At 44.5% G+C, this 18534-nt stretch overlaps 1 protein-coding gene and 1 pseudogene across 2 annotated transcripts in view; both read left to right on the forward strand.

Moving 5' to 3' along the window:
• The window catches only part of MEN1 (menin 1), a 553703-nt gene that overhangs the window by 138899 nt on the left and 396270 nt on the right, over positions 1-18534 (forward strand). The gene's annotated exons all lie outside the window — the stretch shown is intronic.
• LOC309565529 lies at positions 4019-5944 on the forward strand (annotated as a pseudogene). Its single transcript has 3 exons — positions 4019-4655; positions 4743-5512; positions 5911-5944. The product of its transcript is annotated as an uncharacterized misc_RNA (transcript).

Below are 18534 nucleotides of genomic sequence, written 5' to 3' on the forward strand. Positions count from 1 at the left end.
CCCCTCAAGGAGGCTGCATCCGAATCCCAGCTATCCATAGATGTACTGTCGGTGGTCTTGGAAGCCTTTGTGTCCCTGGGTGGAGGTGGCCTGTAAGGGATGAGGTGCCAAAAAACGCTCCCCACTTACCCCTGCCTCATCTGATGTATCAGATTCTGAATCTGATTCAGCCACCACAGACGTGGGTCTCCCTGCCGCCTCTCCCTCCACCACCGCGCAAGAAAAGGCGCTGATGGACACACTGGTTGTTTCCGTGCGTGAGACCCTAGAAATGGAGGATACGACTGCGCGGTGCAGGTTACGTTTGGCACTCACAAGCCATCCAGAGCAGCAAAGGTTTTTTCCCCCTTCCTGCGTATTTTGACAGCAAAAAAGAATGGGACCGCCCAAAGCATCCCCCTGGGGTGCCTAAGCGGATTGCTAGACGCTACCCCTTTTGAGGAGTCCTTTATTAAAAAGTGGACTGTGCCACCTACGGTAGACCCTCCGCTCTCCAGACTGAACAAAGCTACCATGATCCCAGTGGGGGATTCCCTGTCCTTTAAGGATCCGGCGGATAGAAAGGTGGAGTCTGTGGCCCGCAATATGTACTCCCTGACAGGGTCTGCACTAAGACCGGTGTTTACTATTGCCCTTGTGTCACAAACCTTGGTTGAATGGGCTAAGTTACTACTCTGTGACCTGGAGGGGGTACAACTCCCCCCTGCCTTTGGGGAGCTGATGGACCAGCTGGTGCAGGGGCTGCAATTTGTTTGTGATGCCTCGCTGGATGCGGCTCCATTATTGGCCCGACTGTCGGTTTCGGCGGTGGTCCTCAGGCGTATACTTTGGCTAAAATGCTGGTCTGCGGATCAGACCTCCAAGAAGGCCTTGACTGATCTACCTTGTTAAGGTGAACGCTTGTTTGGGGCTACCCTTGATGATGATATCAAAGGTCTTACAGGGGGTAAAGAGTACCTTCCTCCTACAGGCTAACAAGGGTAAGGACTCTTGTCGTAGACTAGGTCCCTCCTTTTCAGCACACACAAGTTTTTTTTCATCCCTCAGGGACAAGTGTTAAAGGATCAAAGTCCTTCAAGGCCTCTTCGGGTGGCTCCAAGCGACCCTGGTCTGGCAAAAGGAAATCTGGTTTCTCCAGATTTGCGGATAAGACACCTTCGACCTGAAGGTACGCCCTCACCCGTATCTGGGGTGGGGGGGATGTCTTTGCCGGTTCCCTGACCTGTGGCTATCCCATATACAAGACAAGTTGGTTCACGAGGTGATATGGTCCTGTTACAAGATCGAGTTTCGATCTGTCCCGCTGGCAAGGGTTTTCCCTTCCAATGTATGACTGATCCCGATCGCTTACAAGCTCTCTTTGGGGCGGTACAGGACCTGTTACAACAAGGAGTAATAGTTCCGTTTCTGTACTCTGAGCCTTTACAGGGCTTTTACTCAAACCTGTTTATGGCCCCCAGAAAGGAGGGCAAGGTGCGTCCAATTCTGGACCTAAAGGCACTGAATTGCTTTGTGGGAGTTCAAAAATTCACGATGGAATCCGTTCGCACGGTGGTGGCTTCCCTACACCAGGGGATTTCCTGGACTCCATAGACATCAAAGATGCCTACCTTCACATTCCGATATGTGCAGAACATCAATGGTTTCTTAGTTTTGCCATGGGAGAGGATCACTATCAGTTTGTGGCATTTCCCTTTGGTCTCGCCTTTGCTCCTCGGGTCTTCACAAAGGTTTTGGCTCCGGTCCTGGCGTTGTTACGCCAATGGGGGATATTGGTCTTGGGTTACCTGGACGATCTGTTTCTCCGTGCAGAGTCTCCAACGGTGCTGGTGACAAAATTACAGATCACCATGAGAACTCTGGAGGAGTTTGGGTGGATTCTGAACCTTCAGAAGTCATGCCTGGTTCTTTCCAGGAGACTGGACTATCTGGGCCTGACTTTGGATTTGTCCTCAGCCAGGGCATTTCTTCCTCCCGGAAAAACTTCAAAAGCTCCAGACTTCGATTCAGCTATTGCTGTCCAGCAAATGGTTGTCCCTTTGGACCTGTATGAGAGTTCTGGGACTGATGGTGTAGTCCTTCGAGGTGGAACCCAGATTACTTTAGAGAAACTACATACTAGAGAGAGGATGGAGTGGGATAAATGGAAATTTGTCATGTCCAAATATAGACAAAGAACACAAAAAAAACAGGCCTGAGGCCTGTAACTCCCCTCATGGACTGAATTGACAAATACTATATGTAAAAAAGTATAAATTTATTCAAACAAAAGAGTATATAAAATCATGAAGCATACATAATACAGATTATGTCACACATAGGAAATCCTAAACATGTATATGATCGGTTAAAACATGAAATGCATGTTGAACATAGATGCTAGAGAATACAATAGGCCTGACATGTTTCGGACTACTTGGGGGTCACGTCCTTCATAGGCTGTGCTGTATTCATATTCACATACATATATCTAAATGAAAACCGATATAAGTACAACATATTGCAATATAAGCAAAGTATTATTGTGAAAAAAAAAAGTTTCGTAAAGCCGTACTCACAAAACCGTGATGGATTGATGTGCATATCTATCCGTCAATACAGACACGGGAGATTAGCTGATCATGAGATGCTGCTAATGAACAGGTGGTTAAACTGGCAAATATGCTGCAGAACGTTGCATGGGATAGGCTTTAGGCCCCTCAATAAACTGTGTCACGAGAACCCACGACTGGTATATAACCAGTCAACCTCTCACTGTGTGCCAAAAAGAAAGAACAAGGTGGAAATTATCAGTGTGTAACTTCAATAATGCAAGCAGTGACTAGATGCAGTCAAAGATAGCATAACAGAAGAACAGATATGTATGCCAATATCTAATTGAAAACGTCATAGAAATACGGCCAAAGTAGCCTAGGGCAGATTCATATGCGGATCCAAATGGTCATAGTGTTGGCCAAATAGATTTCCAACAAAAGATAATTTTGGACAGGGTGTCCGCTTCAGCCCGGTTCCATCAATTAATGTAGCTACATACCTTGATTCGTTCAAAGGAGGCATGAACAGCATAGGTGTTCAGTGTGAGCAGCTTGCTCCATATGGCCTCAGTGCTCAGTATATATGCTTATCTGATTGGTTAAGTAGGATGATCTAATACATCACAGCTGTAAAGGATGTCGAGAGCTTGTTTTTCACAATGATACTTTGCTTATATTGCAATCTGTTGTACTTGTATCTTTTTTCATTTAGATATATGTATGTGAATATGAATACAGCCTATGAAGGATATGACCCCCAAGTAGTCCGAAACATGTCTGTGCTGCCACGCAGCTTTAACTGTCTAGCAGTTGTTATTACATGTTATGTTATGCTATGTTATTGGTATCTTCCTTGCACCCCTGCTGTTTCTGGCTAAATGGTTTCTCCCATTCTCCATTTCCTGCTGTAACTCCCATTTTGTTTAGCTGTTATGAGGAGACTGCAGAGTGTGGAAGCTGTGTAACTTCATTGGAAATTTACCTATGGAAAAGCGTCTATGTTTATGCCTTTGCTAACTTGAAGCATTGGAGAACACCTCTGGAGTCTTTATTCATTGAGTAAACTATCTGTTAAAGCCATCACTCAACCTGCTGCACACACTTACAGACTGGGTCTACAAGGAGGTCACAGGTACAATCGATGCTGAGACAGAACAGTAAATTTCCAATGGTTTCATCACACAGGTATCTCTGCAGCTTCAGAAAGTACATTTCCAAGACTCTGCAGCTTCAGAACAGTGAGTACCACACTTGTCTGTGTGTCACGAGAAGCATTACTCTGCATATGAAACCGGACACCTACTGAATGCTTCATTATTATTACAGCCTTCTGTGCTGAGGTATCCATTCTGAACTAGTTCCATCACTAGATATTGTAACAAATACCCAGCTTCTCAGCCCTGCCTGCTACTAACAGAAGTCACTACTTACAGAGCTGAGCTCTGGCAGATTTCTAACAAGACACCAGAAATACAGTACTTATTATGTCTGACCGAGATCTCACAAAGTTACCTGCATTTAGTCAAGATAAAGCAGACTCCTTACTTCATTCTGCTCGTCCTGTCAGAGCCCCTCATCCATCCTTGAAGGCAAGGGAGGTTTATGAAGCAAGTAAGTAAGGAAGAAACATCTAGTAACCTGACTGCATTATGGGAAAAGACTTTAAGTTGTATAACAGCCACTAATGAAACTAGCAACAATTCTGAGCAATTGAACACTGCTCTCTCAAGGGTTAAGAAGGCATTTGAGAATTATAAAAGACTTTCTGAGAAGTACTATTCCCTATTGTCACATTCCAACATAGAGGAAGCTGCATTGGAATTAAAGGACTTTACTTCTAATGACCAGCAGAGGCATAGCACATATCTTGAAGCAAAGGCACAGATAGAAGGTAGATTGGCACAGCTACATGAAACTACATCCTGTAACTCTGCTTCTTCCAGACACTCAGGAAAATCTTCTAGGTCTGCCCGCTCATATCATAAATCTTCTTCTAAGTCATTGCGGTCCTGCTCTATAAGGTCAATACTGAGCGGCCAAATACTCAAAGCTCGCCAAAAGGTTGCAGTAGCCGAGGTTCAAGCCGCATGCTCTGAAAAAGAAGCAGCCATCAAGGCAGAAGCTAAATGCAAGGAAGAAGAAGCTAAATGCAAGGAAGCAGAAGCTAAATGCAAGGAAGCAGAAGCTAAACGCATTCAAGCAAGAATACAAGCAGAAACAGAGGCTCAGCTAGAAATTCTTCAGAAGAATAGAGAAAAGGAAGTAGCTTTAGCAGAGTTATCTGTCTTGGAACAAGCCCTATTGGAAGAAGAAGGAGCAGCTTGTACCAGCTTGGCTACTTTTCAAGACCCTGTTGAAAGGACCCTACAGTTTGTCTTAACTCAGAACCACGACAATACAGTCCCACCTACAGTTGGAGATTCTTCTCATCATCCAGCAAGTGGATCAGAAGGCAATGTGTCGCCAAAGCAAGCTGGTCAACTAGACACACCTACTAACAGAGACCCTCCACAACTACCGCACGTCACAAAATCAAGTGAATCAACCTACGCAGCTCATGTGCCACCACAACCCTATGTGCATAGAGATTCCAAGTGCACAGCAGAAGACTACAGAATGAACTCTATACCCCCTTTGATACAGCTCTCTTTAACTTCAAATGCTCAGAGACCTTCAGACGACAGACCCTTACCTAGATTAAACCCGTCTGCAACACCTTTCTCTCTACCTACCAGCCAACATCATATACCAACCATGGTCCAAGACGGCGCACCATCGGTACCCCCTGTGGCTATTAAAACTGAAAGCACTGACATTGCAGAGTTCAGCAAGTATATGATTCGACGAGAGTTGATTACAACTGGACTGTCTAGATTTGATGACCGCCCAGAGAACTACAGGAGTTGGAGATCTACATTTAAGGCGGTAACCAAGAACTTGGACATTGATCCTCAAGCAGAACTTGACTTACTAATAAAGTGGTTGGGGCGTCAATCTTCAGAACAAGTAAAGAGACTTAAATCTGTCTACATTTATTACTTTAAAGCAGGCCTTAATGCTGCCTGGGAACGTCTAGAACAAGACTATGGGAGCCCCGAAGTCATTGAATCTGCCTTATTCCAGAGACTAAACGACTTACCTAAAATCTCTGTTAAGGACAATCATAAGCTTAGAGAGTTAGGTGACCTCCTTCAAGAACTTGAAATTGCTAAGTTAGATCCTAGTTTACCAGGTCTTAGCTATTTAGATACTGCTCAGGGCGTAAATCCTATTGTAGCAAAGTTGCCTAGTTATCTTCAGGGAAAGTGGACTAGTGTAGGATCAAAGTATAAGTATGAGCATCGTGTTTCCTTCCCTCCCTTTTCTTATTTTTCAGAGTTCGTGCGGAAGGTTGCAAGATCCAAGAATGACCCAAGCTTCTTCTATCCAGATACAACCACCATTCCTTTAAGTACTTCAAGGGGTATTGCCACCAACAGTAAATCCAAGGATTTAAGGAATCCTATTGCCGTGAGGAAGACCGCGATAGCATCCAACATCTTAGCTACAGACATCAAAGCAAGCAATCTTAATCAACAGTGTCCTATTAATAATGCGCCACACTCTCTCTCCAAATGTCGTGCATTTAAGGACAAGCCTATTGAAGAACGCAAGTCATTTCTCAAAGAGCATAATATCTGTTTTAAGTGTTGTGCATCCTCCGATCATTTAGCTAGAGACTGTAAGATCGCCATCAGATGTTCTCTCTGTAACAGTGCCAAACATGTGGATGCTCTTCATTCAGACCTGTTCAAAAGGAAACCTTCACCCGGCAGCAACCCCAAGACTACATCAGATGATGGCGGGGAGAGAACTGAGCAATATGCCAACCCCGTAACCACAAGGTGCACAGAGGTATGTGGAGAAGGGCTTCATAGCAAGTCTTGTAGCAAGATATGTCTTGTAAGTGTTTTTCCTGAAGGATGTCCACAAAATTCCATAAAAATGTATGCCATACTCGATGATCAGAGCAATCGCTCATTGGCCAGTACAGAATTCTTTGACCTATTCAACATTCAAGGAGAGACCTGGTCCTATACCTTGCAGACATGTGCAGAAAAGGTCAATACTTCTGGAAGAAGAGCCCACGGCTTCGTAGTTGCATCAGAATATGAGGACACAGAGTTTCCTCTTCCAACTCTAATCGAATGTGATCAGCTACCGAACAACAGAGAAGAAATCCCCACACCAGAGGTTGCACGTCATCACCCTCATTTGAGTCACATTGCTAACTACATTCCACCACTTAACAAGGATGTTAAGATTTTGATTCTACTAGGGAGAGACATTCCTAGAGTTCATAAAATAAGAGAGTTATGTAACGGTCCAGATGATGCTCCTCAGGCCCAGAAACTTGATCTTGGATGGGTGATAATAGGAGAAGTCTGTTTAGACCAATCTCACAAGCTCTTGGATGTAGCTTCCTACAAAACTAATGTTACCTATCGATTGATGAAATGTCCATTGCACTATTATGTGAAGGAAAGACTTGATTTCAAAAACGAAGTTCCATATCAAGCACTCCAAAGCATTAACTGCAAGCTCACTTCTCAAAAGGACTTTGGTGATTCAGTGTACCAGACTACTTGTGATGACAACAAGATTGCCCCTTCAGTCGAAGACAAGGAGTTCATCAAGATTATGGATGAAGAGTTCTTCAAGGACAATTCCAACAGTTGGGTAGCTCCAGTACCCTTCCGAGTACCAAGGCTTACTCTCCCTAACAATCGAGAACAAGCTTTAACCAGATTTGCTGCACTGAAGAAAACTCTCCGTAACAAACCTGAGAAGCGAGAGCACTTTCTAGCATTCATGCAGAAGATTTTAGTGCCAGCAGTTGTCCTCACACAAACCATTTGGTTTTCAGGACCCAAGTTTTTAATTGACCAGTCTTCTACAAACTCAGAAGAAGATATTGATTTCCACCTGGAGGATCCAGATACTGATCCGGAAATCTGGCCTGAAGTTGTAGCATTGAGTTCCAACATCTGCTCAAGAAGAAATTTGGAGGATGAAGATGACTCCATAGATATGGGGGATGGATCTGATGAATGGATGCAGGCCAAGACTCTGTTTAAGCCTCCGGACCAGCTGGAACTCAGCGAGGCTGAACTTAAGGAGGAATTCACTCGTATCCTGACTGCAATCAACCCTCATGCCCCCCAGAACATTGTGAGGTACAGTTTTAAGGAACGGGCCTACAAACCCATTAGCATCGTGGATCAGCTGGCCGTACACTTCTCCCTGGATGGAAACATGTCACACAAAAACTCTGATGAAGCGCGGCGACAGGGGGCGAAGTTGGGAGTCATTGAAGAGACTCAGACCAACGACTCCACAGAGCCGGGAGACAAAGATACAGATGGGAAGTCTGACGCTCAGGCTAGTGAAGAATGGACAGAAGGTGAGGAAATGCCATCCAGGAATAAGAAGAGAAAACTGACCTACCAGTTCAATTATAGCGAGAGAGCGTCCCAGAGCATTAACAAACCCCTGCGGGAGCGAGCTTCTCAGACAGAGCCACCTCCAAGGACCACCTTCTCCGCCACTGCAAACCAGTGGAAATTCAACCCACCACACGCTTCACACATGGGCGGAGCATGGAAACGTATGATTGAGATGGCAAGGCGCATACTGGATTCTATGTTGCTTGATGTGAGTTCTTCACGTCTTACCCATGAAGTACTTACTACATTCCTTGCTGAGGTCGCAGCAATAATCAACTCAAGACCGCTGACAGCTGTATCCACAGACCCAGAATGTCCAACTGTTTTAACTCCAGCTGCATTATTGAGCCGGAAAATTGGACAGATCCCAGCACCAAAGAGCATCTTTGAGGAAAAGGACATGTATATAAACGTCAATGGAGATATGCTCAATACCTTGCAGATTGTTTCTGGGACAGATGGAGGAGGGAATACCTCACACTTCTTCAAGAACGTAAAAAGTGGCAAACCCAGAAGCCTAACTTAAAGGAAGGGGACCTGCTTCTTCTAAAAGACAAGCAAACCAATCGGATCCAGTGGCCAGTTGGAGTTATCACAAAGGCCATTGCTAGTGATGATGGAAAGGTCCGAAGTGTGGAAGTTAGGATTGTAAAGGACGGGAGCCCAAAAACCTTCCTGAGACCAGTCACTGAGACAGTCCTAATTATGCCTGCTTCCAAAAATTCTGATTCAGTGTTGTGTAGGAGTCACTTAGACCTCTAGCATAGTTAGCTTAGAGGAGAGGGCTACATAGCATTCTACTGTATGCAATGTTAATTGTATGTTTATGGAAAATAATTGTGTAGTGGTATCTCACGATACCAGGCGGGGAGTGTGCTGCCACGCAGCTTTAACTGTCTAGCAGTTGTTATTACATGTTATGCTATGTTATTGGTATCTTCCTTGCACCCCTGCTGTTTCTGGCTAGATGGTTTCTCCCATTCTCCATTTCCTGCTGTAACTCCCATTTTGTTTAGCTGTTATGAGGAGACTGCAGAGTGTGGAAGCTGTGTAACTTCATTGGAAATTTACCTATGGAAAAGCCTCTATGTTTATGCCTTTGCTAACTTGAAGCATAAAGAAGCATTGGAGAACACCTCTGGAGTCTTTATTCATTGAGTAAACTATCTGTTAAAGCCATCACTCAACCTGCTGCACACACTTATAGACTGGGTCTACAAGGAGGTCACGGGTACAATCGATGCTGAGACAGAACAATGTCAGACCTATTGTATTCTCTAGCATCTATGTTCAACATGCATTTCATGTTTTAACCGATCATATCTGTGGAGGAATCCAAGTTACCGATCAATGTTCTGGAGCTGAGAGCAATCGGGCTTTGCCTAGTCCACTGGACAGAGTTCCTTCCAAGGCTGTCCGTGCGCATTCAATCAGACAATGCCAGGGCTGTGGCTTATGTCAATCTGCAAGGGGGCATCAAGAGGGTTCTTGCGGCCTTAGAGGTGGCAAGCATCCTTCAAAGGGCAGAACTCTGTTCAAGCTCTTTCCGCCATTCACATTCTAGGAGTGGAAAATTGGTAGGCAGATTACCTCAGTCAGCAGACCTTGGATCCAGGGGAGTGGTCTCTCCACCTGGAGGTGTTCCAGCAGTTGTGCTTTAGTTGGGGCACTCCAGAAGTAGATCTATTGGCGTCTTGGATCAACAGCAAAGTGCAGAGGTTTTTGGCCCGATCTCGGGACCCCCTGGCAGACGCCGCAGACACGCTGGTGGCTCCATGGGGTCAGTATCAGCTGATTTATGCTTTTCGCCCTCTCAAGTTGCTGCCAAGACTTCTTCACTGGATCGAGGCAGAAGGAATTCTGGTCATCCTTGTGGCTCTGGACTGGCCTCGCCGAGTTTGGTACGCTGACCTGGTCAGGCTAGTCGAAGACTTCCCTTGGAGACTTCCAGGGAGGATCTACTGTCTCAAGGGCCGATCTTCCATCCTACTTTACAGTCGCTGGCTTTGACGGCTTGGCTGTTGAAAGCCAGGTGCTGAAGGACAGGGGATTGTCTGCTTCAGTGATTCCCACTCTGCTTAAAGTGAGAAGCGACTTCTAGAAAGATCTATCACCATACGTGGAAGTCGTATATTGTGTAGTGTGAGTCTATTGGGGTTCCCCCTCGCTCTTTCTCGTGGCTCGAATCTTGACCTTCCTTCAACGGGGAGTTGATCAAAAATTGGCCTTCAGTACTATCAAGGGTTAGGTCTCGGCCTTTCCCAATTTTCTTCCAGAGGCCACTAGCCACCCATTCCCTGGTGCGACACTTGACACCGCCGGTGCGATCTCCGTTGCCACCTTGGGACCTTGATTTAGTGCCGTCGGTTCTCCAGAAGCCTCCCTTTGAAAATATTCCAGAGATTCCCCTGCTTACCTTATCCCAGAAGCTGGCCTTGTTGGTGGCTATTACTTCTGCGTGCAGGTGTCGGAACTGGCAGCGTTGTCCCTATCTGGTGGTTCACAGGGATAAAGTGGTGCTTCGTCCAGATCCGTCCTTCCTTCTGAAGGTGGTTTCCAGTTTCCACTTAAATGAGGACATTGTGTTTCCCTCCTTGTGTCCTAACCCTCAACATTCAAAGGAATTTGTACTACATACTTTGGATGGGAAAAAGAAAAAAGAAAGAGGCGCCTCTAAGTGCAGACTAAAACAAAACGATTTATTCCATAAAATATGCACTCACATTGTGCGTATGCAGAAAGCGTATGTAGGAAATCCTCCTGGGGTACTCCAAGATGGATCCGATTCAAACAGTCATCCGGTCCGTGCTGCCAGCTGGGGAGCAGGTCTCCTCTTCGCCGCAGCCTGCAGAAAGCGACGAAGCTGGAGCTGAAGCGTCCGTGTGTTGAAAGCGAGGCTTGGTCAGCGAGGACAGCAGGAACATGTGGATGACGTCACTGGATTGCGACGCGTTTCCGAGCGTGCGCGCTGCCGTCGGGCAGGCAGCCGCGCTCCTTCATCAAAGCATCGGGAAAGGGATAACAACAGGAGATAGCTAACCTTATATAAAATCGGAGGAGACCTAATCAGTCGTTTCTGTCTAAAGTGGTTTCTGATTTTCATTTGAATGAAGAGATTGTGCTGCCTTCACTTTGTCCTAAGCCCAAGAATTTCAAGGAAATGGCATTACATTATTTGGATGTGATGCAGGCAATTAGCGTTTACCTAGTGGCAACTGAGTCATTCAGAAAATCAGATGCTCTATTTGTCCTTACCGAAGGATCTTGTAAAGGATTGGCTGCATCTGCTGCAACCTTATCCAGATGGATCAGACAGGCGGCAGTTCAGGCTTATTCGCTAAAGGGTCAGGTTCCTCCTTTCCCTGTAAAGGCGCACTCTACTTGGGCGCTGAGTGCTTCCTGGGCTTTTCGCCATCAGGCGTCAGTGCTGTAAGTTTGCAAGGCGGCAACTCGGTCGTCAGTGCAAACGTTCACAAAATTCTATAAAGTAGATGTGTTGGCATCTTCAGATGCCTTTTTTGGCCGCAAGGTTTTGCAGGCTGCTGTCTAGAAAAGACATTTTTTTTCTTTTGAGGGTGCATGTTTTTTGAGTAAGCTCCAGTTTGTTCCTGATTGAGCTCCATGTTACCTGGTTGGCTAAGTTTAGCCCTGGGGAATTACGTTCTTTTTTGTGTTGTTTTTCCAACCCCTCATGCAAATACTGCTTTGGGACGTCCCAATGATCAAGAAGATATGGAGCTGTGTCTTTCAATGAACGATAGAGAAAATTGGATTTTTGACTTACCTTTAAAATCCTTTTCTCTGAAGTTTGACAGACGCAGCACCCGCCCCTCTAATTATGAGTGGGATGTTTTTTTTGTTTGTTTTTCTTCTAAACACTGCTTGCAACAAAACTGAGGGCTATAGCAGAGTGAGTGGTTGTATGCCTGCAGGGACTGCCCCATAGGCATGGTAAAGCTTTTTCCTGCTTAGTGTCCTACTCCTGTAGGGGGCAGCATAACCCAATGGTCAAGAAGATATGGAGCTGCGTCTGTCAATGAACTTCAGAGAAAAGGTTTTTATGGTAAGTCAAAAATCAGCCGGCTCCTTCACCTAAAAGCAATCCTAGCGGCGCCTTTCTGGGCTCTCCTGTGAGATCAGGGAACCCGGTATTCGATCTGGCAGTGCAGCCAGGTTGAAAAATGTGGGTGCTAGTGCGCTACCCTATATATGCAAATGAGGTATAATATTGACAATTACACCGGATTTCTTGCTTCTCCACAAAAACAAGATAAGGTGACTAAGTGCTTAAAAATGAATAATAAAAAAAATTAAAAATTTAGTAGGTGCTCCTGCCCTCTTATCAAAAATGATACCAGATATCAGGGTATAAAAAGTGGATATGATAGACAAGACTTATCACTATGATGAATATATAAAGTGCACAGTGCTAAGTGCAAAAATGTAATAAAACATTTAATCATGAAAGATTTTGAAACACAATCCTAAAGTGCATGAGATGAACAAAACATGACAAATAGTATTATTATAAGAAGTCCACAGTGCTATGTGCAAAAATATAATATGAACTATGTGAACTGGCAGTGATGACAAAAGATCACAGGCGTCCCAGCCAAACAGAAAAGTTGGATGCCAAACCGGGATGCCAAACCTAAATATGTGCCCAGCAAAATAAAGTGCATGTAAAAGTAAGCCCAGGAGTCTTTATAATGAACAGTTCTTGGAGACATGGGAGGATTGAAGCAATATTTCAGAATTTGCACCAGTGCTGCATGCAATCCCACGGTGTTCATGCACATGCACTAGATGGCAGCTTACCAGACATAGCTTAAAACTAGCCAAAAATATACAAAAAGGGTTCCTCTCTTCCTCCTCTGGGACACTGTCTTAGGAATATGTGTCAGGGTTACAAAGCCAGGGACCTCAATCAATCTCTAAGTATACGGCTTTCCACTCCACTTCCACAGCAACCCGGTAACCATATAAATGAAAGAAGGCTAAATAGTGCATTATCTTCATGTATTTATTAAAAGAGAAAATTGCACTTACCGTACATAAAAAATCAAACAATCCAGCATAGAACTTGTGCGGCCGCCTGCAGTGTGAACTGTGCTTAAGTGACGATGCGGCTTCTGCACCCGACGCAGGTTTCTCCTCAACAGGTGTCCACTGGGATTGGAGTGCAGCCAGGTTATCATAGAGATGGCTAAGGACTGGAAATTCCCTGGCAATTCCCTGGCCATCTCTATGGTCTAGGAGGCTGGAAGCAATGCCATTATGTCCCTTCCGGTTAGAACAGATGTAAACGCTGCCTTTTTTTATTTTTGGAAAGCATGAGTTTAATTCTTTTTCTTTTTTTTTTCAAATCAAATGCTTTCCAGGGTAGAGGAGAGATATGGGGTATTAGACCTCAGATGTCTCAATAAAGAGGACCTGTCATGCCCTATTTTTGTCACAAGTGATGTTTACATTTCTCGTGATAGGGAAAAAAAAGTTACAAAAAATTAAAAAAGTAATAAAATAAACAATGTTTGTTTGTAAAGGCCCCTGTCCGGAGTTATCGCCACATATATTATAGCGAGAGCAATTATTCTATCGCTAGACTTCCTCTGTAACTCTAAACCGGTAACCTGTAAAATTAAGTGTCTTAGTTTTCCACCATTCCACGAGCGTACGCAACTTTGCCCTTTTTTCCTGCCAGACCCGTTTTTGCATTTTTTGCACTCCTTGTTTAAGAAATCACTTTAGGCCCCTGAAGATAACCCAAAACTCCAAACATTATATATTTTCTGAAAGCAGACACCCTTGAGAATAAAGTAATGGTAGTTTCACAATTTTATGTCACACGGTATTACCTCATAGGTCTAGGAAATACAAAATTTCAGTAAGAAAAAGGGCAAATAAACCCAATAAACTACCCATATTTTTGGTGAAATACAAAAGACGAGGTTGCACCAGTAAATAGATACCCAACATGTCAAACTGTGAAATGGCGAAAAACTTTAGTACCCTTTATATTCTATAGGTGATGCTTCAAAAAACCCCTTTAGGCATCAGTTTAGTGTTACGAAGGTCGTTTTGTGTTAGAATTATTGCTCTCTAACGGCATCTTGCAGTGCATTCCTATGGGAAATAAATTTAGAAGAGACAAAGCCAAACCTGGCTGGCTAAACTGTAGAGTCAAAAAACTTATTAGGGGGAAAAAATTGGCCTTCAAGAAGTATAAATCAGAGGGCACAGTATCGGCTTTCGAGCAATACAAGGAGGCAAATAAGAAAAGTAAACGTGAAATCAAGATGGCTAAAATCAACTTTGAGAGACAAATAGCAGAGGATAGTAAAAAAAACCCAAAGAAATTCTTTAAATATATCAACAGCAAAAAAACTAAGGCAGAGCATATTGCACACATAATTAACAATGATGGGAGGATGGTTACAGAGGACACTGAAAAAGCAACCGTGCTAAATGCTTTTTTCTCGTCAGTCTTTACACAGGAAAAGGAGGGGTACACTGACCATGACTGTATGGTTAGTAGTAATAAACAGGACTTGCCACCATGGCTAACAGAGGGGGAAATCAGGGAAAGGCTGGATAAACTTAACACAAACAAATCACCAGGACCGGATGGCATACATCCGAGAGTACTCAAGGAACTCAGTAAAGTTATATCGAGACCACTGTTCCTGATCTTTGCTGACAGTATTAGGACAGGAGATGTACCAGGGGATTGGAAGAAAGCTAGCGTGATTCCAATATTCAAAAAGGGCCAGAGGCATATCCCGGGAAATTGTAGGCCTGTCAGTTTGACATCAGTAGTATGTAAACTTCTGGAGGGGATGATAAGGGACTATATCGTAGAGTTTGCTAAGGACAACAACATCATCAGCAGTAATCAGCACGGGTTTACAAATGGGCGTTCTTGTCAAACCAATCTCCTAACATTCTATGAGGAGGTGAGCTGTGAGCTAGATAGGGGGAGACCAGTGGATGTGGTGTACTTGGATTTCGCTAAGGCGTTTGATACAGTTCCCCACAAGCGCTTAATTTATAAAATAAGGTCTGCAGGTATCGATAGCAGGGTTTGCTCTTGGATACGGAACTGGCTAAAAAGGCGTGTCCAAAGGGTAGTAATAAACAGCGCATACTCAAACTGGTCTGAGGTGGTAAGCGGGGTCCCCCAAGGCTCAGTCTTGGGACCAACCTTGTTCAATTTATTCATAAACAACATTGAGGCCGGGATCAGTAGTTCGATATCAGTTTTTGCAGATGACACAAAATTGGGCAGGGCAATAACTTCACAACATGAAGCAGATATCCTACAGAATGACCTGGACAAAATAACAGAGTGGGCAACGACATGGCAAATGAGGTTTAACGTGGAGAAGTGTAAGGTTTTGCACTTGGGGACTAAAAACATAAAAACACAATACACGTTAGGAGGGGAGCCCTTGGGGGAATCAAAAATGGAGAAGGATCTGGGAGTCTTGGTTGATGATAGATTAGGAAACAGCATGCAGTGTCAAGCGGCAGCTTCCAAAGCCAACAGAATATTAGCATGCATAAAGAAAGGGATGCATTCCAGAGATAAGACTATAATCCTTCCACTTTATAAAACTCTGGTCCGACCGCATCTGGAGTATTCCGTCCAGTTCTGGTCGCCAGTCCTCGGGAGGGATGTGTTGGAGCTGGAGAGAGTCCAGAGAAGGGCAACTAAACTAATTAGGGGATTGGAGGACCTTGACTATGAAGAGCGTCTACAATCGCTTGATTTATTCTCCCTGGAGAAGAGACGTCTGAGGGGGGACATGATAGCAATTTATAAATATCTTAATGGGGATCCCAGCTTAGAAAAAAAGCTGTTCATTCGAAGGGATTGCATGAGGACTCGAGGGCATACAATGCGATTAGAGGAGAAGCGTTTTAACCTCAGGCAACGCGGGGGGTTCTTTACTGTTAGGGCAACAAGATTGTGGAATTCTCTACCACAAGAGGTGGTTTCTGCGGGTAGTATGGTGGCTTTCAAAAGACTCTTAGACTTACATCTCAAGGATCAGAACATTCAGGGGTATGGGAGATGATTACAGCCACACATACCTACACAGGTTGAACTAGATGGACTATTGTCTTTATTCAACCTCACCTACTATGTAACTATATGTAACTATGTAACTCTGGCGATATGCAACATGTGTATCACAATCGACATTTTCACGCGTAGGCGCCCCTGACGCGTACATTTACATTAGTATGTGTGTATATGTGGGGGTGTGGGCCCTTTTTTTTTTTTTTTTGGGGGGGGGGGGGGATTGAGGATTTTATGTGCGTGGTTGTAATTTTATTTTTTTGCCCATCACATAGGGGACAAAATCCCCCATATGATGATTTTTAGGTGACAGGTTCCCTGCATGTCTCCTCTGGGCTCCACTAAATGTTTTGCAATGCAGATCACATTGCAAAACATTGCTTCCCGGCTAAGACACTGAGAGGCTGACCCAGAAGTGACATCATAGACATTGCTTTCCGGGTCACAGCAAGAAGGGGAGATGAGCGTATGTGTGTCTGCTCTACTAACCCCCCCTCAGCTACCGGCTCTTGCCATGTCGGTCCCAAGTCTACAAATGGGCAAGCAGAGCCCAGAGAACATGGCAGAGTGTGGCGGCATGGAGGTCTCCGGTACTGGGGGTGTGTGTGAGAGCAATCGATCAGCAGCGCAGCTGCCCGAATGCTTTAAAACTGACAGACATAAATGGGACTGCCTGTACAGGGATGCATGGAACACTTGTGTATCCCAGTGCGGATAAACATGGCCCTCCTTGGGCGTACGCTTAAGTATGCCGCATGTTAACGATGCATTAGTAGTAATTTAGCAGGAAATTTGCAACTTATGTTGTGTTTATGTGCACTATTACTGATTTTAGTGTATTTTTGGTGAAAATAGCGATATGAATAACATTTGCGCAATTATTGCGGGGCCCAAAAAATCAGTAGCACTGTTTTTTATTCTACAGGTCATATGCTTTCAGAAAATGTCTAGTTTGAGGGCTGGTTTTACATTGGTGCAATGCCAGATATTGCATGTGATTTAGACCGCATTGCTGTGCAGATCACATGCAATGTCTGCGATGCAAATTCAGCCATACAAACTGTATGGCTGAATTCGCATCACATTTGGACAAAACTCGTGCAGGACTCTTTTTTTTTTTTTTTTTTTTTTTCTGCACCAGATTTGGATTGCATGGGGGCCCTGGATATTTTTATACAGCCAGGTGGAGCTGTGGAGGCTGGATACCCACTTTTGAGGAGAGATATGTCTGGTGAGTGAGGCAACAAGAGAGGGGCACGTGTGGAGACACCGGGCACTTTGCATGCATCTGAATAACTCTCTCCTGCTGCAACATCCAACAGTTCTTGTCCTCAGTGGAGTACTTGCAGTACTGATACATGAAGGGTGGAATATTATACTAATGGATGAACTATATTTTTTTCACAAAAGGACTTATGACTGGTAGCACTTGTCACTCGTATGTCATTGGTCACTTTGTATTTCTAAAGCACAGTTTATATTTCAAGGAACAATTGATTTTATCATGTGGTTGTATTTATTGTAATATTGATTATTTTCACTGGGCACTTTTTTGCACAAAATTCACCATATAGAATTTCATGCATATTTTTTTTTTTATACCTTTTTATGGCTATGTTTTTACCTTATCGGGTATTTTGGGCACGGTATGATACATGACATATTTAGTCTGTCAGGTGCCAGGAAACCATACTACACAGGGATGCAGGTAAAATAAAGCAGTTTATTGGAGCAAACAACAATAAACGCACAGCAAGAGTGAGGAAGGGAGAGCAGGAACAAGCAGGGGTCGAGTCCAGAAGAAGGTCGTCCAAGTCGGGGTCGAGTCCAGAAGCAGGTTGTCTGCCGATGCGGGGTCGAGAGCCAGGAGAGCTGTCAGCCAACCCAGATCATGCATGGAGGAACACTGAGAACAGAAGACTGCTAGCAGAGATGCACCTTTGAGCACAAACGCAAGGGCAAGGTCTGCAACCCATCAGGTGATGGATATAGTCAGGTGTGCAGCATCATCGCTGTGCGACGCCCAAACAGCAGGCAAGTGATACAATCGGCGTTTAGGCAGCAGTCTGCACATGTCCAAAATGGCTGCCAACAGGGGGCAAGGTAAGACCTTGACCTTGCCCTCCCCTGAACGGCACCTCCTCCACGGAGCAAAAATAGTTTTCTGAGGAAAGTGAGCATGGAAAGCGCAGAGAAGGGTGGGAGCATGAACATCAGTGGAGGGAAACCAGGAGCGCTCCTCAGGAGCATAACCCTTCCAGTGCATCAGGTACTGAACCTGACTTCAGAACAGACGAGAATCCAAGATGCTGCTAACCTCATACTACTCATGATTGCCCACAGGAATGGGGCGAGGAAGTGAAGTATAGTGATTACAAACCAGTGGCTTCAAAAGTGACACGTGAAAGACATTGGAGATATGAATGCCAGG

This window comes from Pelophylax lessonae (genome assembly GCF_965119305.1).
Source record: "Pelophylax lessonae genome assembly, chromosome: 10".
NCBI classification, from domain to species: domain Eukaryota; kingdom Metazoa; phylum Chordata; class Amphibia; order Anura; family Ranidae; genus Pelophylax; species Pelophylax lessonae.